Consider the following 27,654-nt stretch of genomic DNA (forward strand, 5'->3'; position numbering starts at 1 on the left):
CTGCTGTACAACTGTAAACTATTGTTGAAGATTTAGTTGATGGGCAATATCTACACAAAGCTCAGAAAGTGGAGGGTATCTGCCATCTTCTCTGTCCCATTTGCAGTTTCCAGCCTTTTCTGTTTTTGATTTTCTGCAGTTAACCACGGACTTGGGCCGAGCACATTCATGTATCATAAACAGAAGGAAGATGTCCAGTGACCTTGATTTCTTCACTTTAAGGAGGTTCAGCTTGTCACCGAAAATTCTGGTCATGTTGAGTGAGAGAAGAGGGTAACAAGTGCACTGATGACACAGTAGCTGCTCCACAGGTGCTTAGGGTCCCGATAGCAGGAGTCATTGTAATATCAAGCACAGGCTCGACAGCCCTTGCTTGGGTAAAGTATCAATTTTATCATAATATAGATCAGTTTCAAATCTAGCTGGAAAAACAGCAGGTAGAGTTTAATCCTGGCAACTGTGACATGATGTAATTTAGGAAGTCAGATAATTTGTCTGTCATTTATGGATGACACCAGGATTGGGGGGGGGGACTTAGTGGGTAGTGAGGAAGGCTATCAAAAAGCAGACAGCAGGATCCAAACTGGCTGTAAAAATGGCAGATGGAAATTAATGCAGAGAACTATGGGCTGTTGTACTTTGGGAGGACAAACCAGGGTAGGCGACTGAGGAGTACAGCAGAACAGAGGGATCAGGAATATAGATCTATAATTCCTTGAAAGTGGCATCCCTGGTATACAGGGTGGTAAAAACAGATTTTGCACATTAGCTTTCATAAATCAAAGTATTAAGTACAGGAAATGCTGGAGGAACTCAGCAGGTCAGAGACCATCAATGGAAACGAAGGGTTTTGGCCAGAAGCATAAACTATTTGTTCATTTCTATAGATCAGTGATTCACGACCTTTTTTATGCCATAGGCCCTACCATTAACCAAGGGGGTCTGCAGAACCCAGACTGGGAACCCCTGCCATCGATACTCCCCGACCTGCTGAGTTCCTCCAGCATTTTGTGTGTGTTGCTTTGGATTTCCAGAGTTTCTTGTATGGAGTACAGAAGTTGCTGTGTTATTTTGAAGTTGTACAAGATAAAGGTGAGGTCTAATCAGGATATTATGTGTACTTCTGGTCATCTACCTTCAGGAAAGGTATCATAAGACTGAAAAAGTACAGAGAAATTTTACAAGGACATTGCTGGAGCTTGAGTGCCTGAGTTATGAGAAATGGTTGAATAGATGAGGACTTCACTCCCTGGAGCGCAGGAACACGAGGGGAGATTTGATTACAAAATTATGATCGATTTAGATAGCTAAACACAAGCAAGCTTTTCCACTGGGAGTAGGAGAGACTAGAACTAGAGGTTAAGGGTGAAAGGTGAAATAATTAAGGGAAACCTGAGGGGGAGCTTCTTCACTCAGAGGGTAGTGTGAGTGTGGAAGGGGCTGCCAATGGATGTGGTGGATGCAGGTTTGATTTCAACATTTAAGAGAAATTTGGATAGGTATATGGAAGGGAGGGAGATGAAGGGCTGTGGTCGTGGTGTGGGTTGATTGGACTCAGCAGGATTATAGTTTGGCAGAGACTAGATTGGCCAAAGGGCCTGTTTCTGTGACTCTAAATACAAGAGGAATGTACAGAAAAGGCCAGGATCCTTAGTAGCAATGATGTACAGAAGGATTGTGGGGTGAAAACGGCAACACAAACGGGTAACCTGATAAAGTACGGTGTTCTTGTCTTCTTCAGCTGGGCATCAGGGATAAAAGCTGGGGTCCCACTGCAGCTTTAGGGTTGGCCCCGATTGGAGTATTGTGTGGAGATCGAGTCGCTGCACTACAGGAAGGACGTGGGGGCTTTGGAGAGAGTGGAGAGGAGGATGATGAATGAGTTAACTGGACTGGAGTACATGAGATATAAGGGGAGGCTGGACCATCTCAGACTGTTTTGTCTGCAACCTCAGAGGTGGAAGGGCACCCTGATGGAAGTTTCTGAAATCAAGGGAGCCGTAGATAGGGATGATCGAGTCTTTTTCTGCAGGGTAGAAACGTCAAATGCAAGAGGGTGTAAGGTTTAAGGTGAGAAAGGGAACATTTAAAGGAGACGTGCAAAGCTCATCCTTTCACACAGACCCCAGGGACAGGTTGCCTACTCCCGTGATCTATCAATGAACATTTCAGATTTGGGGTTCAAAGGATTAATTTTAAAAACACAAAGCAGTAAACCATGGGGACTGGTTAGGGTGAAAGAGAGGGTGGTGGTTTTCCTGGGTTCAGGGCATCAAAGACATTGGTCCCAGATATTCCCCATTTCCTGGGTCTCTGGGCCCTGTGGGATTTTAAACTGTTCCTCTCCCCAGCTCTTTTCAACATTGAACAATAAAGGAAACTGACTTCTCAAGGGCTCGGGGTTACTGCACCACAGGGTCCTCAAGCAGGGGGAAACATGATTGGAATGTGGTCTGAGAGCGGAGTGAGGGCCCATCTCATTCCTGTCCATTGACTGTCAGAGCTAGAGAGGGATGGGATTAAACATTGAAGGAAATTTACCCCATGGTGTGGGTGTGTGCATGTGGGGTACGGTGGGGTGGAGAAGGGAATCGTACGACATAGCAGCAGAATTAGGCCGTCGAGCCTGCTTTCCATTCCATTGGACTAGGTGAGAGTAAGAGTTCGGCATGGACTAGAAGGGCCGAGATGGCCTGTTTCCATGCTGTAATTGTTATATGGTTATCATGACTGATTTATTATCCCTCTCAACGTCATTCTCCTGCCTTCTTCCCATGACCTTTGACCTCATAAATCAACCTCCGCTTTAAGTATACCAGTGTCTTGGCCTCCACAGCGTCTGTGGCAATGAATTCCACAGATTCCCCATCCTCTGGCTAAATACTGTAAATTTCTTCTCATCTGTGTTAAAAGGTATATCCTTGTATTCTGAATCCTTGTCCTCTAGTCCTAGACTCCCTTCCTATTCAAAACATCCTTCAATGTCCACTCTATGAAGCTCTTTCAATATTTGATAGGTGTCATTGAGACATTCTGCACCCCCATCCCCATTATTCTAAATCAATTGTAATAACTGACTTGGATTATAAAAAATTCCAACATGTCAGTTCACGGCCTCTCGTGGCACAATGGTGCCACTCTCTGGGTGATGGAGCAATGCCTTATATTCCTTCTGGGTAGCCTCCAACCTGGTGCGATGAATATTGATTTCTCCTTCAGTAAAAAAAACCCTTCCCCTTTCCTCCTCTTCTACTCTCTGGCTTCTTTCGTCTTCTCATCTGGTCTTCCTCGTCAGGTCCACTCTCCTCTCCTATCAGAGTTCTTCCTCTCCAGCCCTTTACCTTTCCTGCCCACCTGTCCTCACCTATTCCTTCCCCTCCCCCCTCCACCTTTTTATTCTGGTGTCCTTCCCCTTCTTTCCAATCCTGAGGAAGGGTCCCGGCCCGAAACGTCAAACGGTTCATTTTCATGGATGCTGCCCGACCTGCAGAGTTCATCCAGCTTTTTGTGTGTGTTATATAAAATTTGTTGTTTTGCACTCTCTCATTCTCTCACACTCCACCTTTCTTTCTCTCTCTCTCCATCCCTCTCTCTCCCCCCCACCATCCCCAGACAGATCACATTGAACTGCAAAGTCCATTTAGCAGCTGTAATCCTGCCCGGTGATATTCTCTGATCATTAAAATCTGTGACTCACTTGACGTCTTCTAAAACCTTTCCAAAGAGGTAGAAGCCGAAAGTAACAATTTAATACGCTTTTTAATTCATTTAAGAAATAAATTTAATGAAATAACATGTACTTTTGACAAAAACAATCTCAGTTACAGCAACAATTTACATTTGCGTGCATCTACAGGGGTTTCTGACATAATACTGTAACAAGGAAATAGAGGCAAGGTGGCAATTGGTGCCTGCTCCACCTTTCAATAATATCATGCCTGATCAGCAAATTTGTGATGATGCCCAGATTGGGGGTCTAGTAGACAGCGAGGAAAGCTTTCAACGGGGTCGAGAGCAGTTGGGAAAATGGACTGAAAATTGGTAGATGGAATTTAATGCAGACAAATGTGAGGTGTTGTTCTCCGGGAGGACAAACTATGGTAGGACTTACACAGTGAATGGTAGGGCACCAGACAGTGTGGTAGAACAGAGGGATCTGAGAATACCATTTCACTGTAAGATGTAGCAGCAGAATTAAGTCATTCGGCCCAACGAGATTGCTCCAGCATTTGATCCTTGCTTATCTGTTATCACTCTCAACACCATTCTCCTGACTTCTCCCCATAACTCGACGTTGTTACGAATCAAGAACCTGTCAATCTCTGCCATAAATATACCCAGTGACTTGGCCTCCATAGCTGTCTGTGTCACACACAACACTCCAAATTATGCCCCACCAATGTCTTACACAAGTTCAATCTACAGATAGCCTTTGTCCATTTCAAAATTATCAAGGAGATGTGACTGCTGTAAACAGGGCAAAGATTGTTAAATTAATAACGCAGACACGAGGAAATCTGCAGATGCTGGAATTTCAAGCAACACACAAAAAATGCTGGTGGAATGCAGCAGGCCAGGCAGCATCTATAGGAAGAGGTACAGTCGACGTTTTACACACACACACAAAATGCTGGTGGAACGCAGCAGGCCAGGCAGCATAGAAACATAGAAAATAGGTGGAGTAGGCCATTCGGCCCTTCGAGCCTGCACCGCCATTCAGTATAATCATGGCTGATCATCCAACTCAGAACCCTGTACTGGCCTTCTCTCCATACCCCCTGATGCCTTTAGCCACAAGGACCATATCTAACGCCCTCTTAAATATAGCCAGTGAACTGGCCTCAACTGTTTCCTGTGGCAGAGAATTCCACAGATTCACCACTCTCTGTGTGAAGAAGTTTTTCCTAATCTCGGTCCTAAAAGGCTTCCCCTTTATCCTCAAACTGTGACCCCTCGTTCTGGACTTCCCCAACATCGGGAACAATCTTCCTGCATCTAGCCTGTCCAATCCTTTTAGAATTTTATACATTTCAATAAGATCCCCCCTCAATCTTCTAAATTCCAGAGAGTATAAGCCTAGTCGATCCAGTCTTCCACCATATGAAAGTCCTGCCATCCCAGGAATCTGGTGAACCTTCTTTGTACTCCCTCTATGGCAAGAATATCTTTCCTCAGATTAGGGAACCATCTATAGGAAGAGGTACAGTCAGCGTTTTACACACACAAAAAATGCTGGTGGAACGCAGCGGGCCAGGCAGCATCTATAGGAAGAGGTACAGCCGATATTTCGGGCCAAAACGTCGATTGTACCTCTTCCTATAGATGCTGCCTGGTCTGCTGCATTCCATCAGCATTTTTTGTGTGTGTTGGTTGTTAAACTAATGGTTGGATTGAGAGATAAAAAATTGATTTAAGATACAAGAGGTACTTGCAAAACATAAGATGGACAAGGGCAATATTTGCAAAGTCAGAGATTGCAATAGGAGCAGGGAAGGTTTAGCTTTTGCAGTTGAAGGGTTTGGCTGACAGACATGAACTGCCATACACTGATGAACATTATACACAATGTTTTTTAGTGACAAAACACACAAAGTTCAGTCCTTTTCACTGAGAAGTTTGCATAGGTTTGGCATGTCATCCAAAATTTTGACAAACTCATATACAACAGATGCACAGAGCATCCTGACTGGTTCCATCACCTCCTGGAATGGAAACACCAATTCCCAGGAATGGAAAAGTCTACAGAGTGTGGTCGATACAACCCAGTCACTCACAGGAAAAGCCCTCCTCATCATTGAGTATATCTACAAGGAGCAATGTAACAAGAAAGCAGCATCCAGCATTGAGGACCCACACCACCCAGGCCATGCAACACTGCTCACTACTACCATCGGAGTGGGAGATACACAGTCCTTCAGTCCCACATCACCAGGTTCAGGAATAGTTATTGCTTTACAGCCACGAGACCCCTGAACCAACATAGATAACTTCACTCACTACATCACTGAACTGATTACACAATCTGCATACTTTAAACCCCACAGTTGTATACTGCATGGAGACATATACATTTGATGATAATAAATTTACTCTGACTCAGTCCACTTTCTGGTGCATCTTTGGTTACCAAAGGAAATAAGGGAGAAATACCCGGGCCTACTGACATAACAGATTTTGGGTTGTGTTTTCAGGTTTTAGGAAAGATGCTGTGCAGGTCTTTTCAAACCTCGATTACTGCCTCAGATAACTGTGGTTGCTAAGTCATTGGGTGCATTTAGAGTAGCGGGTGATAGGCTTTTGATTAGCAAAGACATTAAATGTTACAGGGAGAAGGTAGGAGAATGTTGTAGAGAGGGATAGTAATTGTGGAGCAGACTAGATGGGCCAATTGGCCTTGTTCTGCACTTCTGGAACGGCCAAAAGGAATCTGAAAATCTTGGCTGTGATTTTTGTTAGTTTTTCTAAGGCCTTTGACTGTATTGGTCACGTTACTCAATGAGTTTTTGAGTTCTGAAGAATCTGTAGACGGGATTCCAGTTATTTTCTTGGGCTCATTTCACAGATTTGAATCCCATGCTGACAACTGAGGGCCAGTCTGAATCCACAAAACCCATTCGAATTAAGACCAGAGGAGAAAACAAATAAACCACAACCTCTGTTTAGTTTAATATTGTGGTGGACACTTCAATACGTATCCTGGATAATAAGGGTTGTGCATTTTACCCTGTCACACAGACACTAGTGAAACCATCTTGGTTTCCTTAGCTGTGTAAGCCTAGGGAAAACAACCTCATGCGATTGAGTTGCACTGGATCCCACCCCAAACCTCGGTTTGTGTGGATGCTGTGTCATTTGCTACCCCGTTACAAATTAATGCCACGAAATAACAGATAGTACACTGCATACGATTAAAGGATTATATTTATGACTCTTAACTGAAGGGTTAGTAAAGAATAATATAAAGAACAGGGCCCATTTTAACTAAACAGTCAAATGTGCAGAAGTTGGAGCTGATCTTGAACTTCTCTGTCACTCACATGCTGGGCCCTCGGTCAATGTGAACGCCCACACCACCTTCCGAACGTCGCTCACAATCCATCTCCAACAAACGGGTCTCCCACCGGATCGTACGCTATGACCAGTTCTACCCAGTGTCTTCTCTCTTCATCTCCTCCAGAACAAAAACCCCAAGCCCAACCTTATTGTACCTCACCAAGAAAACCTCTCGCTAATTGGATGGCACACATTCCACATCATCCCTTATCATCAACAATAACCCAAACAGGCTGAAATCAGAACAAACAGCTCTTAAAGAGCTGTGAAATGAAATACCTGCAGCATAACAGTAAGGATGTGGACCAGGCCATTACACGAGCTTTGCCACTTTGCCTCTCACCAATTATGTGGCATTATTGATTGAAACCCAGAAGGGGATGCAGATGTTGAGAGATTTTGTTTAAAAACAGGTTGCAATATAAGGCCACTGCTTTATATGGCATTTCAGAATAAAATACTTATTTTTTCATAAGTTACGGAAGCAATAACTCTGTGCAGAGTTGGATTGTGTTGCTGTCAGTGGATGTGAGAAGTATCTGGGAGCCTGTGATGACAGGAAGTGGAAGTTTGGGCAAGTGGTTTATCTTGAATGTAAGGATACAGCGTTCAGAGATTTGCAACCTTTTTGAGTTCTGTTAATCAATCCTCTATCCATGCCAATATATCACCCTCAATACCTATTTTATACAGACCTTTTCACCTGGCAACCTACCAAATACCTTCCTAATTGCAACCACACTCTTTGTGTGGAAGCTGCAGCAAAGTAAATGTTGACATAATGTCCAGGCAAGGATTATCGCAGATCGTGGGCAGTCAGCCCAGGCAAGAAAGGCCTTGGAAAAGCATAGTTCTCCTTTGCCCAGCGGGGGGGACTGGGGCCATTTGGCGTCACAGTAGTGTAGTGGTTTGCTCAACACTTTACAGTTCTGGGAACCTGGGTTCAATTCCCACTGCTGTCTGTAAGGAGTTCATATGTTCTCCACTTGACCACGTGGGTTTCCTCCGGGTGCTCTGGCTTCCTCCCACAGTCCAAAGACGTACAGGTTAATTGGTCATTCTAAACTGTCCCATGATTACACTCCAGTTAAATCGGTGGTGGCTGAGTGACATGTCTCAGAGGGTTTGTTCTAAATATCTCAATAGATAAAAAATACGGAGACAAGATAAGGATGTAACAGAGGAGGTAGGCCATGCACCCGAACCAGGGGACAATCACTTTACTCACTTCAAAGTTCCATCAGTTGCTAGCTTGTACTTTTTAGTGTGAACTATGACTGATCTTGCGAATAAAGAATTTGAACACACAGTTTTCCAGGAACGGTCAGAATCTGTAACCGTTTGTCAATTCTGTTTGAAAATGGCATTCTGTGTTCAAACCTCAAAACAGTGTGGTGACAGGGCCCAGGCTGTTCTCCCTGAGCGCCAGTAAACAGAGTCTGATTGAGGAACGCGTGCGAGTTGACAGAGCCTGGTTAATCGGTTTACTTAAATGAGGAAAGAGTGGTGGAGAGCTTTTGATTTGAACCTTGGCGAGGGTGAATTCCTGACTGCTGATGGTTGAGGTGTAATGAGTACGTCATTCCAACAGGCCAGTGGCATTTCCAGGCCTGTAACACTGTAGTTGGTGCGTGGCCAAGTGGTTAAGGCGTTTGTCTAGTGATTTCAAGGTCGCTGGTTCGAGCCTTGGCTGAGGCAGCGTGTTGTGTCCTTGAGCAAGGTACTTAATCACACATTGCTCTGCGACGACAGTGGTGCCAAACTGTATGGGTCCTAATGCCCTTCCCTCGGACAACATCAGTGCCGTGGAGAGGGGAGACTTGTAGCATGGGCAATTGCCTGTCTTGCATGCAATCTTGCCTAGATCTGCACCCCGGAAACCTTCCAAGGTGCAAATTTATGGTCTCATGAGACTAACGGATGCGTAAAATAAAACACTGTGGTATTGCAGGTGTAATAGATGTTGTATTCAGTGCAGTAGGGTCTTGCTATAATTTTATGTATTAACAGCACAGTAAATTGGGACAGTTCCCTGTACACATATGTTATTAGTGTTCAGCTTAATGTATATAACATCCTGAGAGGGTGGTTACGACCTGGAACAGGGGATAGTTGATAGAGACAGGAGCACAACAGGCAGGGTCAGCAGAGGCCCCAATCAGAAACCGTACGAAAACCGAGCTCAATCTGGCCCAGTTTGCATAAAATTGAGGATGTTTATTTGGCTGAGATCCAGAATGTTAAATTCAGGCCGAGTTGTAAAGACTGATAACAACAGCAGAAATAATCTCCAAGTACCCACAATAACGATGGTCCAGTGCTGGGAATGAGCAGCAACAGCGACTACAGAATCCAAACTCCGCAGGCGTTTCAGCAGCTGTGATGCCAGACACGGCACAATTAATCCTTCTTCCCCGTGTGGACTTGCTGGTGTTCCTGCAGCTTGGAAAAGACTTTGAATCCCTTCCCACAATCGGAGCATGTGAATGGTCTCACTCTGGTGTGAACACGCTGATGCTTCAGCAGGTAAGAAGAGAGAGTGAATCCTTTACCGCACTCGGAGCAGGTGAACGGTCTCTCCCCGGTGTGGACCCGCTGGTGGGTGAGTAGGCTGGAGGACTCGGTGAAGCCCTTCCCACACTCGGTGCAGGTGAACGGCCGCTCGCCGGTGTGAATCCGCTGGTGCGTGAGCAGGTGGGATGACTGGATAAAACCCTTCCCGCACTCTGCACAGGTGAATGGCCTCTCCCCAGTGTGGACCCGCCGGTGTTTCAGCAGGTTGGAGGAGCGACTGAATCCCATCCCACAGTCGGAGCAGGTGAACGGCTTCTCCCCGGTGTGAATCCGCCGATGACTCAGCAGGTGTGATGACCGACTGAATCCCACACCACAGTCGGGGCAGGTGAACGGTCTCTCCCCAGTGTGAACTCGCTGGTGGGCTACCAAGATGGATGACGTGCTGAATCCCAATCCACACTCGGTACATGTGAATGGCTTCTCCCCCGTGTGAATACGCTGGTGCGTCCGCAGGGAGGATGACTGAGTGAAGCCCTTCCCGCACTCGGAGCAGATGAACGGTCTCTCCCCTGTGTGGACCCTTTGGTGTCTCCTCAGTTTGGCCGAGTGAGCAAATCCCTTTCCACACTCAGAGCAGATGAATGGTTTCTCTGCTGTGTGGGTTCGCTGGTGTATCAGTAGTTGAGAGGAATCAGCCAGTGGTTTCCCACAGACAGAGCAGATGAATGGTCTGTCAGCAGTGTGAACTCGCTGGTGCATCATCAGATAGGTAGACTGGGTGAACCCTTTCCCACGGAGCAGGTGAACGGCTTGTCCCCCGTGTGAATGTGCTGGTGCCTCAGGAGGTGGGATGACCGACTGAATCCCTTCCCGCACTCGGAGCAGGTGAAGGGCTTCTCTCCGGTGTGCACCCGCTGGTGAGTCACCAGGTTACATAACCGTCTGAATCCCTTCCCACACTCGGAGCAGGGGAAGGGCTTCTCTCCGGTATGCACCCGCTGGTGAGTCACCAGGTTACATAACCGTCTGAATCCCTTCCCACACTCGGAGCAGGGGAAGGGCTTCTCTCCGGTGTGCACCCGCTGGTGAGTCACCAGGTTACATAACCGTCTGAATCCCTTCCCACATTCGAAGCAGGTGAAGGGCCTCTCGCTTGAGTGAACTTTTTGGTGCCTTTTCAGGTTAGCTGACTCCGTGAACCCTTTCCCACACTCTGAGCAGGTAAAGGGTTTCTCTCTGGTGTGAATTCGCTGATGTATACGTAGTTGAGAAGCTCTCGATAATTCCTTTCCACACTCAGAGCAGGTGAATGGCATCTGAGCTGTGTGTTTTTGTTTGTGCGTTATCAGGACACCGGAATGCTTAAAGTTTCCTCCCACATGAGGAACTTGAAATGACGTCAGTGATGTGAAGTGTTTTGAACAATGGTTATGTCTGCAGCCCACTGACCAGACACACAATAGTCAACAGTCTCTCCCCCGTACTGTTCTGTAGCTTTCTGTTCTATAATATCCACCTGATTTTACTTCGGGCTGATCGATTATCACAATCTCTCACAAAAGTTTTCGGGAAGAGACTTTTTACTGTGCTGCCTCTCTGGATGTGTTTATATCTTCATCAACAGTGAGGAATCTGGAACAATCCTTCTTGTGTCTCAGTCTCACAGACTTGCCGGTCACAATGAGGATTGAAATCTCTTCCCAGCAGAGGTATAGCAGGCAGGCATTTCCCCTCGCATGGTTCTCAGCTGCCGATACACAGAGTGACTGTCAGATCCTGCTGTGATCGAATTGCCGTGTTCTGGTCAAGCCCTTCAGCACCCTGCCAAAGGAATTCGCAAAAGTTACACCAGAAAAGGGAAAAGATGCATTATGAGTAATTTGAGTTTCTGTGACTGAACTGGTACCACTCTCAGCTCTGATTGAGAAGATGTGGTCTGGTGGGAGTGTGGGTGAGTTCTAGTCCACTGCTCTATTGGGAGTTTACCATCCAAGGATATGCATTGTATCAAAAAGACAGGCAGGTGGGCAGAGGGGGTGGGGTGGCTCTGTTGGTATAAGAAATGAAATCAAATCCTTAGAAAGGGGTGACGTAGGATCAGAAGATGTAGAATTCTTGTGGGTAGAGTTAAGAAACTGCAAGGGTAAAATGACCCTGATGTGAGTTAGATACAGGCCCCCGAACAGTAGTCAAGATGTGGGATATAAATTTCAATGGGAAATACAAAAGGCATGTAATAAGAGCAATGTTACGATTGTCATGGTGGATTTCAGTATGAAGGTAGATTGGGAAAATCAGGTTGGTGCTGGATCTCAAGAGAGAGAATGTGTAGAATGCCTACAAGATGGCTTTTTTAAGCAGCGTATATTGAGCCCACTTATGGAAAGCCAATTCTGGATTGGATGTTGTGTAAAGAGCCAGATCTGAATTGGGAACTTAAGGTAAAGGAACTACAGGGGCACAATTCCGAGCATCCTGACTGGCTGCATCACTGCCTGGTATGGGAACTGTACCTCCCTTAATCGCAGAAACCTGCAGAGAGTGATGTGGACAGCCCAGCGCATCTGTAGATGTGAACTTCCCACTATTCAGGACATTTACAAAGACAGGTGTATAAAAAAGGCCCGAAGGATCATTGGGGACACAAGTCACCCCAACCACAAACTCTTCCAGCTGCTACCATCCGGGAAACGGTACTGCAGCATAAAAACCAGGACCAACAGGCTCTGGGACAGCTTCTTCCACCAGGCCACCAGAATGATTAATTCACACTGATACAATTGTATTTCTATGTTATATTGACTGTCCTGTTGTACGTACTGTTTATTATAAATTACTATAAATAGCACATTTAGACAGAGATGTAATCCTCCATCACACACTCCTCATGTATGTGAAGGATGTAAGTAATAAAGTCAATTTAATTCAATACTTAGGAGGTAATGATCATAATTCACCCTGCCGTCTGAGAGGAAAAAGATAAAATCGGATGTATCAGTATTACAGTGGAGTAAAGGGAGTTATAGAGGCATGAGAAAGCAGCTGGCTAAAGTTGATTGGAAGGGGACACTAGCAGGGATGACGGCAGAACAGCAATGGCTGGAGTTTCTGGAGGCAATTCAGAAGGCACAGGGTGGATACATCCAAAAGAAAAATAAGTATTCTAAAGGGAGGATGAGGCAACCATGACTGATAAAGGATCAAATTTAGCGTTAAAGCAAAAGAGAGGGCATATGTAAGGGGTTTCTTCTTTCATGTTATTTGCTAAGGCTAATAAAATGGCTTCTTTGTTATATTATAATAAAATGGCTTCTCTGTAATGTTAACTGCTGAGTTAACGGTAGCAGCTTGTTTGGGTTATAATTACTGATAGCGGGAATTGTATTCATTTGCTAACCAATTGGGATAGATGTTATTCTTTCTTGTGTGTCTGTAAGCTATTGTTTTTGCGGGCTTTGGGGAGAAGGTGCGATGGGGACAGAGAGAGGAGACGCGATGAGAGAGATGCTGTAAGCTGGGTGAGGGATCGGTCCCAAGAGGGAGTCCGAGGCCCAGGGCTTTTCTGGAGGAGAACCAAAGAGGAAGGACGTGCTGGACGCGTTCTGGTCGACCACCATGGTTGGTCCCTGGTGGTGGGTCGAGGAGGTCGGAGGAGATCGAATGGTGGAAAGAAAACTCTGTTAATTGAGCTCCAACGGTTGTGCACGAAGTGGTTGAACTGTGATAAGTTTGGCGCCTTTTACTTTCCTTTTATATTGTATCTCTATTAATTACATAGTTCTAGTAAGATCTATAAAGTGTAATCATTTAATCGCATATGGCGTACTGTCTGTTAATTGGCGGTGTGGGGTACATCACACAGCATCCACACAGACCTGATCTCCCCGTTTGGCGGGGCTGAAGGCTGCTCCCCCTAGATGAAAGCGAGCTGAGCGAGCCTGAGGCTTACCAGGAGGCTACACATATATTAGCAAATATTAGTGGAGGTTAGAGATTGGGAAGCATTTAAAAACCAACAGAAGGTAACAACAGTGGACATGGGACCGTCGAAAATGCTGCTGGAGAGGTAATGATGGAGGACAAAGAAATGGGGATGAACTTAATCAGTATCTTGCATCAGTCTTCTCTATGGAAGACACTAGCATTATGCCAGAAACTCGAGTCTATCGGGGGCAGAACTGAGTGGAGTTGCTATTACAAATGAGGTGGTGCTTGGAAAGCTGAAAGGTCAGAGGGTAGAGGTCACCTGGACCAGATGGATGACACTGCAAGTTCTGAAAGAGGGAGATGAAGAGATTGTGGAGACATTAGTAATGGTCTCTCAAGAATCACTAGAGTCTAGAATGGTTCTGGAGGACAGGAAAACTGCAAATGTCACTCTACTCTTTACAAAAGGAGTGAGGCAGAAGAAAGGAAATTATAGGCCAGTTTGCCTGGTTAGGAAGATGTTGAAGTCCATTATTAAGGATGAGCTTTTGGTGTACATGGTAAAATAGGCCATTGTCAGCATGGTTTCTTCAAGGGAAAATCCTGTCTGACAAACCTGTTAGAATTCTTTGAGGAAATAACAGGCGGAGTAGACAAAGGAGAGTCATTGGAGGTTGTTTACTTGGATTTTTCAGAAGGCCTTTGACAAGGTGTTGCACGTGACACTGCTTAGCAAGATCAGGGCCATAGTATTATAGAAAAGAGACTAGCATAGACAGCAGATTGGCTGACTGGCAGGCGGGACGGGGTGGGAATACAGGGGACGGTATCGGGGCCGATTCTGGTTACAGGTGAATTATCTGGATGACAGAATTGATGGCTGTGCGGCAAAGTTTGTGGACTATAGAAAAGATAGGTGGAGGGGCAGGTTGCGTTGGGGAAGCTGGGAGTCTGTTGAAAGACTTGGACAGATCGGAGGATTGGACAAAGAAGTGATAGATGGAACACAGTGGAGGGACGTGTATGGTCATACACTTTGGTAGAAGGAATAAAAGCGTAGACTGCTTCCAAACACAGAGAAAATTCAAAAATCAGAGGTGCAAAGGGACTTGGGTGCAGGATTCCCGAAAGGTTAACTTGCAGATTGAGTCTGGGATTTTTGGCTTTTCCCCGTGTTTGGAATATGGTTTGAACACCTCACCATTTAATACCTGGATGATCATTTTCAGCGCAATGAGTCCCATTTTTAACTTGAACGTAAAGACGTGCATTTATGCGGCACCTAAACACTTCTCACAGTGATTTGGCTTTAGTGAGATACTGTGAAGGACACTGTTTATTGCACTGTCAAAGCTATCACACAGATGACACATATAAATTCTGCACCTTTCAGGCAAGTTCTGGAGACACAAGACTGCGGATGCTGGAATCCAGAGGGAAAAAGTGGGTCTGCTAGAGGGAGGCAGCACCAGACGAGGGAAATGGACTGTCGAACGTTGACTGCCCGAGCCACCAAGTTCCTCCAGCAGCTAATTGTTTGTTCAAGTAAATCCTGGACTTGCATGGAACTGCTTTATGTCTGGAATTAGCTGAGTGATAGATGCCAGTGCACGTGCTACACTGTTCGATTGTTGAGGTCCACAGAAAGTCCATCAGCAGAGACATTGATCGGTAATTATTCTTGGTCTATTAACGTTTTCAAGTTTTAATTGGAAGGAATTTAGATAATGTGTACCCTACATTATTAATTTTGTTTTACATTTATTCCGTGAGGTGAGCTTTAATGGCAAGTCTCAAATATTTGGCAGCAATGAATTTCTGAATTCCATTGCAGGGTGAATTTTCTTTATGTGAGTTGCTGTGACACAGAGGGACCCTGCAAGCTGTAGACAAGGTCATCTGGCCAAGAGGTGAATGGGAGCAGTCAGACAGCAGGAACAGACAAAAGAATGTGTGGGTTGTGAAAGGCAGAGCAAAAGGACAAGCCTCCCACTCTCCGGGGTGAGTAGAACAGAATTTCATTGGCATTGCTGAAGGCAACGAGATTGCAGAGAAAACAACCCAAGCTGATATTGCAGATGTATAACCAAAGCAGACCGAGAAATCAAGTGACCCGAAATTAGACCATAAGACATGGCAGCAGAATTAGGCCATCTGGCCCATCGAGTCTGCTCCACCATTCAATCATGGCTGATCCTTTTTCTCTCCTCCTCAACCCCATTTCCCGGCACCTTTGATGCTGTGGCCAGTCAAGAACCTATAGAGCTTTGCCTTAAATATACCCAACGACCTGCCTGTGGCAACAAATTCCACATATTCACCACCCTCTGGCTGAAGAAATTTCTCCGCATCTCTATGTTAAATGGACACCCCTCTATCCGGAGGCTACACTCTCTTGTCCTAGACTCCCCCACCACGGGAAGCATCCTTTCCACATCTACTCTGTCTAGGCCCGTCAACATTCAAAAGGTTTCAATGAGATCAGCACCCCCCCCCCAATCCTTCTAAATTCCAGCAAGTACAGACCCAGTTCCTCGTATAAATAACCCTTTCATTCCTAGAATCATCCTTGTGAACCTCCCTTGGACCCTCTCCAACGTCAGCACATCTCTTCTAAGAAGAGGAGCCCAAAACTGTACACAATACTCAAGGTGAGGCCTCACCAGTGCCCTAAAGCCTCAGCATCACATCCTTGCTCTTGTATTCTAGACCTCCTGAAACATTGCATTTGCTTTCCTCACCACCGACTCCACCTGCAAGTTAACCTTCAGGGTGTTCTGCACAAGGACTCCCAAGTCCCTCCGCATCTCAGATTTTTGGATTTTCTCCCCGTTTAGAAAATAGACTGCACATTGATTTCTTCTACCAAAGTGTATGACCATGCCTTTTCCAACATTGTATTTCATTTGCCACTCCCCCTACCTGCCCCTCCACCAATCTTCCTATCATCTGCAAACTTGGCAACAAAGCCATCCATTTTATCATCTCAATCAGGGGTGGCCAAACTCTTACATCCCATGTGTCAATTTTTTCACGCACAAGTTTAGATGTGCCATACAACTCTCGTACCCCCATTCAATTCTTGTAAAAATATGTTAATATAGACATATTTAGCATTTTTACATGATATGTTGATTTAATGCAAAAACAAGATAAACATTACTTACCTTAATGAGACCTTTAACAAATATATTTTGTCTTTTCGATTTCTTCCTTTTTCTTAATCACATATTCGCTCCGTAACTCAGACCCAAGCTCTAGCTTCAGTTTTCCTTCTATTTCAATCTGATGCTGCGTTTTATAGTGTCTATTAAGATCATGCCTTCTATTATGTGAGAAAGTGTTTTCACAAACAATGCACAACTGTTTTCCTGACAGACCCGCTATAAATAAGAACTTATTTTCCACTTTCCCACTGTTCATTGAATTCACGCTTACTGTCACTTTCAGCTTTTCTTTTGCACTGTGATGGGTAACTGAATGTAAAGACAAGGCTTAATTGCAGATGTTGACAAAGGATGAACAAAGCACAGCTCCACAGCACACAAGTGTCAATTGTAAACTGACTGGCAAAAACCTGCGGCACATCGCTGGTGCAGACGCCTGGCACCTCAGGATCAAACAAGTATCAAACATGTATTGAACAGTTATGGAACGACTGCAGAACAAACGTCCTTCTTTCCTAGCTTGACTCATTGAACATTTTTTAAAATTGAAAACAGATTAATGTGAAAGAAGATAACATTTGCCAAAAGATGTGCACGAAATAATAAAATCACTAAAAATAATTACTAAGTTTTAGATTTATTCTCAGTAAAACCCATTTCTAGCTCTAAGCTACTTGAATTCCTGTTATAGATTTTTTTCTACAAATTGGTTTTTGGTTAATACTTTTTGCATGAGTAGGCTTATTTTTATTATTATCACTGGGGTGCAATGTGCCTCTTCTAATCATCCTATGTGCCACTTTTGGCACATGCGCCATAGGTTGGCCATCCCTGATCTAAATCATTTCTATACCGCATAAAATGAAGTGGTCCCAACACTGACCCCTGTGGAACACCACTAGTCACTGGCAACCAACCAGACAAGTCCTTTTATTCCCACTCGCTGCCTTCTTCCTTTTTTTAAAATTTTTTATTTGGATAAGGTATTCGCAAGTATTACACAAACTCTTTTACATATAAAAACCTTTTCCATTTTTTATATCTATATATATTTACACATTCACAAGTACACGTTCATATTTGCTGCTACCCACAGACACACATACTTATCTACCTCATTTTATCATTTTTTCCCAAATCTTTTTCTTTATTTGTATTAATTCCATGTTTTCCAGAAATAGTGAATATTCGAACCAAGGGAGCTTACGTTAACCCTGTTACTATATTGATGGGGAAAGCAGCATGAACCTTTAGAAGAGTCATCTAAACTCTGCCCGCATTGGGGTTAAAAATTCAATCCATTTAGTTCAAATTTGATTAAAAATTTTCTTTTTGAATTCTCAGAGAGTAAGTCATCTTTTCTATTTTAAATATTTCCAAAATAATTTAATACCAATCTTCTAATGTAGGTGATGTTGGATTTAGCCACTTTCTGATGATTGATTTCTTACTTGCCGCTAAAAGGGCCTGCAGCAGCTTTATATCTTTCTTCTGTTCCAAAAACAATACATGATCCCAAATAGAGAGTCTCCAAGTTCAGAGTATCTGAGTTTTAAATACCTTAACTAATGTTCTGTGAATACCCTTTCAATATAAACTTAATTTAGGGCAATCCCAAAAAATATGGAAATGATTTGCCTCCTTGGAGCCCCACCTTCTCCAACACGTCACGTTTGTGTCTTTATATTTTTCCTGATATGGGGTCTTGAAGTATCCTATAATATTTTTCCAACAATGTTCTCTCCAAGTCAAAGAGTTAGTCGAAGACCACTGAAAGCTGCATATTTTCCCCCAAGCCTCCTCTGAAAGTGCCAACCCCGCTTCTTTCTCCCACTTCTCTTTAATATACAGTGTATTTACATTTTTGGCATGAGAGAGGGCATTATATAATCGAGAAACTGATTTACTGTAAGCCGAATTCAGAATCTTGAAAAATTCTCATTCTACTGTTGATAAGTCTGTGTATCTACAACTCTGGTTAATGTCGTACTTGAAGATACCTAAAAAAATCATTGTGCTCTCGGCCGTATTTATCTTGCAGGGATTTAAAACTTTGTAATGCACTTTTATGTGTGAATGAGAGGTAGGTTGTAAGACCTTTCTTTATTCATAGTTCAAATCTTTTACCTCCTCTGCTGGAAAGGAATTCGGTATCATAAGCATACCGTCTGAAAAGTTTTAACATGTTGTAGATTCCACATGAATTAGTCACTTTCTGCCATACTTTTAGTGTGAGATTTATCCAGCTGTTTTTAATCTTTTCTAATTGGGCCATCAATCTTTTGTACACAATTGAGGCCTGTAGAGCAAAACTGTCAGTCAATCCAAATTCCATTTCCTTTCATCTAGCCTTATATTCCCTATTGCACCAATATAACAGAGGGGTTATCTGTGAAGCATGAAAATAATTTCTCAAACAAGGAAGTGCCATACCTCCTCCTTCATTTCCTAACTGTAAAGTGTTAAATCGGATTCTAGGTTTCTTCCCTTGCCAGATAAAGCGGGAAATCCATTTGTCCCATTCCCTGAATTGATTATCATCCACCTCCACAGGTAAAGTCTGGAAAAAGTAAAGTAACCGAGGGAGAATATTCATTTTTATGGTATTTATCCTTGAATTTAAACTTAAAAAGAGGGTAAGATTCCCTCTATGTACATCTGCTTTTATCTCTGAAATTAATGGCCCATAATTTACCTGTGACAACGTTGAAAGCTCTTTTGGCAGCGTTATTTCTAAATATTTTAATGATTTAGCTTCCCACTTAAGATCATATTTATCCTGCAGTTTTTTAGATGCTGTATAATTTAGGGACATAACCTGTGTCTTCTTTACATTAATTTTATAACCTGATGTTTTCCCGAACTCACCCAACAGTGTAAACAATCCTATGAATGATTTTTCTGGTTCAAATAGATTAAAATGTCATCTGCAAATAGCGCCACCTTCTGTTCAATCCCTGCCACCTTGATACCTTTTACAATTTCGCTCTGTCTTATTAGTTGGACAAGAGGTTCAATATGTAGTGAAAAGAAGAGAGGGGAAATTGGGCATCCCTGTCTAGTTCCTCTGAAATAAAAGAGTCAGAGAGGTCCCCATTTATCTTAATTCGAGCCGTAGGGCTGTCATATAAAGTCTGAATCACTTTAATAAACCTTTCTTGAAAGCCGAATCCTGCTTAGACCAGACTGGATTCATCCGGCAAAGACAAATTCAGGACAACATAAGGAGAACTTTACACATACTAGAACAGGTTACTATAGGAATACCCATCTAACTGAATCAAAAGCTTTCTCGGTATCTAATCCCACTACCATTGTCTCTGTCCAGTTCTTAGTAACCTGTTCTAGTATGTGTAAAGTTCTCCTTATGTTGTCCTGAATTTGTCTTTGCCGGATGAATCCAGTCTGGTCTAAGTGGATGAGGCCAGGTAGAAGCTTTTCCACGAGCTAATATAGATGTAAATAATTTATAATCCAAATTAAGATCACTGACTGGCCGGTAATTACCACATTCTAGTTTATCTTTACCCTCTTTAGGAATAACTGAGATAATCACCTCTCTCCAGGAAGGTGGAATTTCTCCTCTCTGTAAGATCCAATTAAAGGTGTTAAGTAATAGTGGAGCTAACTGTGACTTCAGTGATTTGTACCACTCTGAGGTAAACCCGTCAGAGCCTGGAGACTTTCCGGCCTTTAATCTAGAGATGGCCACATTCCGTTCTTTGGCAGTTACTGTTTCTAATAGGCATTCATTTTGTAAACCTGTGAGCTTGGGTAGTTCTAAAGAATTCAGGAAAGTGTCGAAATACTTATTGGAGGCCCGGGGTGGAGAGTACAGCTCTCGATAATATGTTTCAAAACTCTCTTGAATTTTCCCTATTGTACTCTCAACAAGCTTTGTTTTTGGATTCTTTATTTTATGAATTGTATTCTCTGCTTGTTGTTTATGTAACTTATAAGCTAATAGTCGAGCTAATTTACCTCCTACTTCATAATTCTTTTGTCTCAGGTAAAGAAAATTTCTTTGAGTTTCCAATGTGTAAATATTGTCAATTTCACTTTGCAATTTCTTAACTTCCTGTTTTAAATTAGAATTAATTTTGTTGCTATCTACGACTTGAAGTTGTTTTAATTTTCCTTGAAGGTCTGCTAATTTTTGTCACTGCCTTCTTCCAATCAGCCAATACTCTAACCATGTTAGTAACTTTCCTGTAATCCCATGGGCTCTCAACTTGATAAGCAGCCTCATGTGTGGCACCTTGTGAAAGGCTTTTGAAAGTCCAAATATACAACATCCATTGCATCGTCTTTATCTTTCCTACTTGTAATCTCCTCAAAGAATTCCAACAGATTCGTCCGGCAGGATTTTCCCTGAAGGAAACCACGTCGACTTTGTCCTATCTTGTCCTGTGTCATCAAGTACTCCATCACCTCGTCCTTAACAATTGACTCTCACATCTTCCCAGTCACTGAGGTCCGGCTAACATGTCTACAATTACCTTTCTGCTGCTTTCCTCCTTTCTTAAAGAGTGGAGTGACATTTGCAAATTTCCAGTCCTCCAGCACCATGCCAGAGTCCAATAATTTTTGAAAGATCATTTCTAATGCCACCTCAATCTCAAATGCTACCTCTTTCAGAACCCTAGGGTGTGGTTCATCTGGTCCGGGTGACTTATGTACTTTTAGGTCTTTCAGGTTTTTGAGCACCTTCTCCCTTGTAATAGTAACTGCACCCACTTCTCTTCCTTCACACACTACAATATCTGGCACACTGCTCGTGTCTTCCACAGTGAGGAGTGATGCAAAATACTCATTTAGTTTATCTGCCATCTTCTTGGCCCCCGTTACTATTTCACCTGCCTCATTTTCTAGCGGTCCTATATCCACTCTAATTTCTCTTTTATTTTTAACATACTTGAGAAAGCTTTTACTCTGCAGTTTGCTAGCTGGCTTTCATATTTCATCTTTTCCCTTCTAATAATTCTTTTAGTTGCTCTCTGTAGGTTTTTAAAAACCTTCTGAACCTCAAGTTTTTGCTTTTCTGTATGCTCTCTCTTTTGTTTTTACATTAGCTTTGGCTTCCCTTGTCAGCCACGGTTGTACTATTTTGCCATTTGAGTATTTCTTTACTTTTGGAATACACATGTCCTGCACCTTCCTCAGAAATGCATGTCATTGCTGCTATGCTGACATCCCCTGCCAGCATCTCCCTCCAATTTACTTTGGCCAACTCCTCTCTCATACCACTGTAATTTCCCTTACTCCACTGAAATACTGCTACATCAGACTTTACTTTCCCCTATAAAATTTCAAGTTGAACTCAATCATATTGTGATCACTGGCTCCTAAGGGTTCTTTTAAGGGCTCCCTAATCGCCTCCAGTTCATTACATAACACCCAATTGAGTCTATCTGATCCCCTAGTAGGCTTAACGACAAACTGCTCTAAAAAGCCATCTCTTAGGCACTTAGCAAACTCACTCTCTTGAGACCAACCTGATTTTCCCAATCGACCTGCATGTTAAAATCTCCCATGACTATCATAACATTGCCCTTTTGATTAGCCTTTTCTATTTCCTGTTGCAATCTGTGGCCCACCTCCCAGCTACTGTTGGGAGGCCTGTATATAACCGCCATCAGGGTCCTTTTACCCTTGCAGTTTCTTAACTCAACCCACAAGAATTCAACATCTTCCAATCCTATGTCACATCTTTCTACTGACTTGATGCCATTCTTTACCTGCAGAGCCACACCACCCCCTCTGCCTACCTTCTTATCCCACCACTGAACCTTGGACATTCAGCTCCCAACTACAACCATCCTTCAGCCACGATTCAGTGGTGGCCACAACATCATACCTGGATATCATTTAATCCATTATTGAGTCCATATCACTAACTCCTTGTGGCCACTTTCTCCTGTTCTGACCCATCGTCTGTACTGTCACAGTGAGGTCCAAGAAGTTTAAAGATGGTATAGGCATGTCTCTGCCTTCAGGAGTTAAAAGTGAATTCTACAACTTGATTTTTTAAAAAATCTGTATGAGTCATCCACCTGCAATATTAGCTCAGCTTATTTTACTTCCCAGCCAGAGAGGATGGCAGGTTCTGCTGCTCTTCATTTCACACTTTTTCACATTCTTCTGTCGGTGTTTAGACTCTCAAACTGCTTCCACTCACGTCTCGACCAGGTAACCTTATCCACAGCTTGTCTCCATGCTCACCCCGACTTTACTGTACCAGACACACCACCTGCCCTCCCTGCAGCGGGACCAGCTTCTCTTAACAATCATTTTAGCTCTGACGGCTGTCCGACCCGCATTGTTGACCCTGCCTCTCTTCCCAGTAGTGCAGTCAACCAGCAGAGTAGTCCCAGCATTTCCTATTGATTAAATGTGCCAGATATTGTAGTGTGTGAAGGAAGAGAAAGGTTTTAGATTTTTAGATCATTGGGATCTCTTCTGGGGAAGGTGGGACCTGTACAGATTGGATGGGTAGCACCTGAACTCGAGGGGGAGCAATATCCTTGCAGGTAGGTTTGCCAGCATGGTTTGGGAGGGTTTAAACTAATTTGCTACGGGGATGGGCCCCAGAGCGATACAGCAGTTAAAGAAGTGCATGGAGTAAAGCCAGATCTAACATACAGAGAGGCTTTGAGGAAAGAGAAGCAGAATAAACAGTGTAAAGACAGTAAGGTAGAAGGGCTGAAATGTATGTACCTCAATGCAAGAAGCATCAGGGCCAAAGGTGATGAACTGAGATCTTAGATACATACATGGAATTATGATGTAGTGGCCATTACAGAGACTTGGCTGGCACCAGGGCAGGAATGGATTCTCAATATTCCTGGATTTCAGTGCTTTAAAAGGGATAGAGAGGGCAGAAAAAGGGGAGGAGGGGTGGCATTACTGGTCAGGGATACTATTACAGCTACAGAAAGGGTGGGTAATGTCGCAGGATCCTCTTTTGAGTCAATATGGGTGGAAGTCAGGAATAGGAAGGAAGCAGTTACTCTACTGGGGGTATTCTTTAGGCCCCCTGGTAGCAGCAGAGATACAGAGGAGCAGATTGGGAGGCAGATTTTGGAAAGGTACAAAAATAACAGGGTTGTTATCATGGGTGACTTTAACTTCCCTAATATTGATTGGCACCTGATTAGTTCCGAGGGTTTAGATGGGGCAGAATTTGTTAAGTGTGTCCAGGATGGATTCCTGTCACAGTATGTGGACAGGCCGACCAGGGGGAATACCATACTAGATCTAGTACTAGGTAATGAACCGGGTCAGGTCACAGATCTCTCAGTGGGTGAGCATCTGGGGGATAGTGACCACCGTTCCCTGGCCTTTATAATTATCATGGAAAAGGACAGAATCAAAGAGGACAGGAAAATTTTTAATTGGGGAAAGGCAAATTAAGAGGCTATAAGGCTAGAAATTGCGGGTGTGAATTGGGATGATGTTTTTGCAGGGAAATGTACTATGGACATGTGGTCGATGTTTAGAGATCTCTTGCGGGATGTAAGGGATAAATTTGTCCCGGTGAGGAAGATAAAGTGTGGTAGGGTGAAGGAACCATGGGTGACAAGTGAGGTGGAAAATCTAGTCAGGAGGAAGAAGGCAGCATACATGAGGTTTAGGAAGCAAGGATCAGCTGGGTCTATTGAGGAATATAGGGAAGCAAGAAAGGAGCTTAAGAAGGGGCCATGAGAAGGCCTTGGCGAGTAGGGTAAGGAAAACCCCAAGGCATTCTTCAATTATGTGAAGAAAAAAAGGATGACTGGACTGAAGGTAGGACCGATTAGAGATAAAGGTGGGAAGATGTGCCTAGAGGCTGTGGAAGTGAGCGAGGTCCTCAGTGAATACTTCTCTTTGGTATTCACCAATGAGAGGGAACTTGATGATGGTGAGGACAATATGAGTGAGGTTGATGTTTTGGAGCATACTGATATTAAGGGAGAGGAGGTGTTGGAGTTGTTAAAATACATTAGGACAGATAAGTCCCCGGGTCCTGACTGAATATTCCCCAGGCTGCTCCACGAGGCGAGAGAAGAGATTGCTGAGCCTTTGGCTAGGATCTTTATGTCCTCGTTGTCCACGGGAATGGTACCGGAGGATTGGAGGGAGGCGAATGTTGTTCCCTTGTTCAAAAAAGGTAGTAGGGATAGTCCGGGTAATTATAGACCAGTGAGCCTTACGTCTGTGGTGGGAAAGCTGTTGGAAAAGATTCTTAGAGATAGGATCTATAGGTATTTAGAGAATCATGGTCTGATCAGGGACAGTCAGCATGGCTTTGTGAAGGGCAGATCGTGTCTAACAAGCCTGATAGAGTTCTTTGAGGAGGTGACCAAGCATATAGATGAGGGTAGTGCAGTGGATGTGACCTATATGGATTTTGGTAAGGCATTTGACAAGGTTCCACACAGTTGGCTTATTCAGAAAGTTAGAAGGCATGGGATCCAGGGAAGTTTGGCCAGGTGGATTCAGAATTAGCTTGCCTGCAGAAGGCAGAGGGTGGTGGAGGAGGGAGTACATTCAGATTGGAGGATTGTGACTAGTGGTGTCCCACAAGGATCTGTTCTGGGACCTCTACTTTTCGTGATTTTTATTAACAACCTGGATGTGGGGGTAGAAGGGTGGGTTGGCAAGTTTGCAGACGACACAAAGGTTGGTGGTGTTGTAGATAGTGTAGAGGATTGTCAAAGATTGCAGAGAGACATTAATAGGATGCAGAAGTGGGCTGAGAAGTGGCAGATGGTGTTCAACCTGGAGAAGTGTGAGGTGGTACACTTTGGAAGGACAAACTCCAAGGCAGAGTACAAAGTAAATGGCAGGATACTTGGTAGTGTGGAGGAGCAGAGGGATCTCAGGATACATGTCCACAGATCCTTGAAAGTTGTCTCACAGGTGGATAGGGTAGTTAAGAAAGCTTATGGGGTGTTAGCTTTCATAAGTCGAGGGATAGAGTATAAGAGTCGCGATGTAATGATGCAGCTCTATAAAACTCTGGTTAGGCCACACTTGGAGTATTGTGTCCAGTTCTGGTCACCTCACTATAGGAAGGATGTGGAAGCATTGGAAAGGGTACAGAAGAGATTTACCAGGATGCTGCCTGGTTTAGAAAGTATGCATTATGATCAGAGATTAAGGGAGCTAGGGCTTTACTCTTTGGAGAGAAGGAGGATGAGCGGAGACATGATAGAGGTGTACAAGATATTAAGAGGAATAGATAGAGTGGATAGCCAGCGCCTCTTCCCCAGGGCACCACTGCTCAGTACAAGAGGACATGGCTTTAAGGTAAGGGGTGGGAAGTTCAAGGGGGATATTAGAGGAAAGTTTTTTACTCAGAGAGTGGTTGGTGCGTGGAATGCACTGCCTGAGTCAGTGGTGGAGGCAGATACACTAGTGAAGTTTAAGAGACTACTAGATAGGTTTAAGGTGGGGGCTTATATGGGAGGCAGGGTTTGAGGGTTGGAACAACTTTGTGGGCCGAAGGGCCTGTACTGTGCTGTACTATTCTACGTTCTATGTAAACCAGCCCCCTTCCCACTTTCCTGCCCGACAGCCCAGCAACGCGCCAGCAACCTCCACCTCCCGGCACCGGCGCCCACAGGGCCGGAAGTGCGATGCTTCCCCCCACCCCCTGTCCCAAGCTGAGCGATACTTCCCGGGTGCAGAAACCGTTTCCGTCCCGACTGAAAACCTATTGCTCACCTCAGCAAGAGCCTCCGGCAGAGTCCAGCCGCGAATTCTTTCCGCCGTCATTTCCGGTATGAGGTGCGTGCGCATGCGAATTGGGAGCGGCGTGCGACCTGGATTGAGCGCTTTCTCTCCCGCAATGATCTGTGGGTACGAGTGACCACCATGAAATTCTTTTTCTTCTCCGGCTAACCCTGAAACCTTGAAAGAAAAGAAAGGCAGCACGATCATCAACCCCCAAATTCCCCTCCCGCAAAAAAAAAAACAACTGACTAAAAGGAACAGGCACGTCAAGATCCAAATCCCTCCTCCCGCACAATAAAAAAGAACAAAACGGATCAACCATTTCTATTTTATTGAATTCTAAACTCTTCACAGCTTCAGATTTTATCACTTTTTGTAACTGCGGCAATGAAGGAACACAGGGACCAATTTATGTCTAGCAACAATCTGAAACGCAGCATCCATCATCAAGGACCCCCACCACCCAGGACATGCTCTCTTCTGGCTGCTGCCATCAGGAAGAAGGTAAAGTTGCCTCAGGACTCACACCTCCAGGTTCAGGAACAGTTATGACCCCTCAACCATCAGGCTGTTGAACCACAGGGGATAACTTCACTAACTTCACTTGCCCTATCACTGAAACGTTCCCACAACCAATGAACTCACTTTCAAGGACCCATCATCTCATGTTCTCGTTATGTATTTATTATTTATTATTATTATTATTATTGCCCTTTTTGTATTGGCACAGTTTGTTCTCTTCAGCGCTCTGGCTGAATGCCCTCATAAAGTGGCTTTTTATTGATTCTGTTATGGTTATAATTCTATAGATTACTGAGTATGCTCACAGGATCTCAGGGTTGTATATGGTGACATGTATGTACTTTGAAAATAAATTTCCTTTGAACTTTTGATATTATTTGTGATGTTGATCTACAGAGATCGGATCCGTAGATTTTCCAGACATTGTCCGGTATCTTTTATATTGAAAAATAGTCTTTGGAAATACTTAGCAACAGTTATGAAGAGGGAAATGATCATCCTTTCAGATCAATGTCCCTTCAGCAACGGATCTTTAACGTTCTCCTGAGGTGATAACCGCAGGCTCCCTGCTAGGGCTAGGCCACGACTCATCCTCTGGCGTGCTTCATTGACATCCCCATAGCTGCTTCTAACCAACGTGGCACCCAGTCGTCCTGTGATATTTGCTGAATCCTCTGGTACAAACATAGGTATTCGTTGGGGCTTTTGACATCCTTTCACTGTCTCCTCTGTCAAAGCCCAGCAGACCTTC

The 27,654-nt window shown here is 44.0% G+C and overlaps 1 pseudogene; it reads right to left on the minus strand.

Moving 5' to 3' along the window:
* Window positions 1–3,804: 3,804 nt before the first annotated feature.
* Window positions 3,805–26,426, minus strand: LOC140193138 (uncharacterized; annotated as a pseudogene).
* Between the last annotated feature and the right edge of the window lie 1,228 nt (window positions 26,427–27,654).

The sequence above is a fragment of the Mobula birostris genome, unplaced genomic scaffold, assembly GCF_030028105.1.
Source record: "Mobula birostris isolate sMobBir1 unplaced genomic scaffold, sMobBir1.hap1 scaffold_396, whole genome shotgun sequence".
NCBI lineage: Eukaryota > Metazoa > Chordata > Chondrichthyes > Myliobatiformes > Myliobatidae > Mobula > Mobula birostris.